The 2,672-nt window shown below is 46.2% G+C and overlaps 1 protein-coding gene across 1 annotated transcript in view; it reads right to left on the bottom strand.

Moving 5' to 3' along the window:
• The window catches only part of Arhgap39 (Rho GTPase activating protein 39), a 100,738-nt gene extending 98,324 nt beyond the window's left edge, over window positions 1-2,414 (bottom strand). Inside the window, exon 1 of the mRNA XM_033760792.1 lies at window positions 803-2,414. The gene's annotated coding sequence lies outside the window, so the exon portion shown is untranslated. The remainder of the gene's footprint in view (window positions 1-802) is intronic.
• Window positions 2,415-2,672: the final 258 nt, after the last annotated feature.

The following is a 2,672-nucleotide window of genomic DNA, read 5'->3' as shown; positions in this document are numbered from 1 at the left end:
ACACACACACACACACACACACACACACACACACACACACACACACACACACAAAGGGCAATAGGGCTAGGGGTATATCTCAGTGGTAGAACATTCTTGCCCAGCATGAGTTAGGTCCTGAGTCCAATCCCAAGCATTGCCAAACAAAACAAAACAACACACACACACACACTCACAAAATAACAATGTGTTGCAAGCTGGCTACACAGCTGTAATCCCAGCACTCTGGGAGGCCGAGGCAGGAGGATTACAAGCCCCTACTATATGGTCAGTTTAAGTGATGCAGCAAGACCTTCAATCAAAAATAAAAAGAGATGGGATTTTTATCAGTGTAAAGGCCCTGTGTTCAATCCCTAGTACCACGACTAAAAGAAAAAAAAGTTAAGGAGGTAGAAAATTGGAATCTTTCTATATTCCTGGAGGGAGTATAAAGTGGGATAGTTGTTTTGAGAAGCAGCTTGATATTTCTTCAAAAATACAGATAGAAATATAATATCATCCTACAATTCCACTTCTAGGTATATATCTGAAAAAATTTAAAATAATTTAGCATAAAAATTTATACATAAATATATTCTGTTTTCTTAATAGCCAACAAGTGAAGGGAACTCAAATGTCCATGGATGGCTGAATGAATAAACAAATAGTCTGACCATATAATGGGTACCGGCTGGCAGTGAAAAACAGCATTGTGATGCAGGTTGCAACACACTGAGAGGCAGGACCTGCACTGGGACCAGGTGCTTGCACCAGCTCCTCCCATCACCATGACCCTCATCAGCCTCTGCCCTGTGCAACTCACCTGAACCACAAGCACAATGAGCCAGTCTCCAGACTTGCTTCTGACACCATAGCCTTGATGATGCTTCAAATACACTGTCTTAACTCAGCCTTAGTGGTCTGGCTGGACTTCTTTGCACCCTCTCCTTCCCCTGCTGTATACCCCATGAGCCAAACCCCTCCCTTTTCTTCAGGCTCTAGGTCTGGCCTCACTCCCCAGAGGCTTTCCCTGACCCCCATCTGCACAGAACTCCCTAGTTTGCTCTCACAGCCCTGTCCCCATCCTGCAGCACACAGACTGCAGTTGTCAATCACGTGTCTCTACTCCTTGCACTAGACACTGAACTTCAGAGCAGGTTCTTCACCTTGCACTTGCAGCCCACATTGACTAGCTCTCCAAAATCTGTGGATGAAGACTAGAAAAGCATGACAACCTAATCCCACTCTAACATTGGCACTCCCCTCCCAAAGCAGAGATCTCACTCACATGTGCTTAAGCTCAGGAGGAAGCAAAGAGAGTTGGCATCAAGCTTCTCCAGATATCCTTCTTACACCAAATGTATGCTAACTTCAGTTTGTGAACCCCTAATGTTAGTTCTCTTCGGAACCTACCCAGTCAATGTGAAAAGCAGCCTTGTTGGATGTCTCATCCTTTGTGAGGGTGGCAGCCAACAGGGCCACCATGCCAGGCTCTGAGGGGTGCTGGCAGAGCCCCTGCCCCAGTGGCATTTCCCAGACAGCTATGCAGGACATCAGCATGGAGCCAGTAAGGGTAATGCAAATGATTTATCATTTTAAAATACATCAGAATGTATCAGAGATAGATAATAACTTCACTAGGTTGTAATGCTTCCTGAAAGGAAATGGATAACAGTGGAGCTAAAAAGCTGCCACAGCCCTCACTCTGCTTTATGGCATTCTGACTCCACAGTGAGGCTTGAGATGAGACAGGCACTCCTCCAGGAGACAATCCCAGTTCTATATATTGCAGAAAACCCACCTCCTGACCTCCCAGGTGCCTGCTCATCCCCTCCTCACACTGGACACTCCAGTCACAAAAGGTGCTGATGGCCGTGCCCATCAGCTGGTTGCTGCCCCTCCCACCTGAGGCCACTCTTCTGAGCCTGGCGAGCAGCCCCCCTGGCTCAGCTGCCAGCTGCTTTCCTTCTTATACAGAGTGTCCTTTTTTTCCAGAAGTCTGCTCAGGCTCAGTGACCCCTAGCTACACAGTGCTTAGGACTCCATGGCACTGCTGCCACAGGGTGTGAGCACTGATCACTCTTGTGTCTCAATAGAGCTTTGGCCTGTCTGATTTACCTTGAGGGCAACTGGGTAGCACACAGCGGGTGACAGGGCAGACAGAGTGGAGCAAGAATGGGTAGAGCAGACAGAGCCAGGCACTGCGGCTCTCTCAAACAATGTAGAAGGGTTTTATCCAAGTTAGGCCTGTCTCAGGCTCCAGCAGCCTGCCATTACCAGAGCCAACTGTTATTCCTGCACATGTTTGGCAAGGTCCCACATGAGGGTGTCTGGGACCCATAGCATTTATTCCTCCCAGCTTTTAGTTGCTTCTAGTATTTCTAGTTGGAAAAAGTAATGTTCATAGCATAGCTAAATTATAAGTACAAAATAAAAGGCCAAGGCTGGGCTGTGGCTCAGGAGTAGAGCACTTGCCTAGCAAGTAGCTAGTCTAGCACCACAAAACACAAAATAAAACACAAAACAAAATGCCAAGACCACTCCAATTAAATAGAAAAACAATTTATCTAGCATTTCAGAAGCTGCTTCACCTTAACTAAATAACCATGAAATCTGATATATAAATAATGTGAGACCTGTGGTAAAGAAATACATTCTGTGTGGGTTTCAGCATATTACTGACTTCTGGGAAG

This window comes from Fukomys damarensis, unplaced genomic scaffold (genome assembly GCF_012274545.1).
Source record: "Fukomys damarensis isolate Sample0158 unplaced genomic scaffold, DMR_v1.0_HiC HiC_scaffold_5, whole genome shotgun sequence".
Taxonomy (NCBI): domain Eukaryota; kingdom Metazoa; phylum Chordata; class Mammalia; order Rodentia; family Bathyergidae; genus Fukomys; species Fukomys damarensis.
The sequence above is the reverse complement of the archived record's forward strand: the minus strand, read 5'-3'. Positions and strand labels throughout refer to the sequence as shown.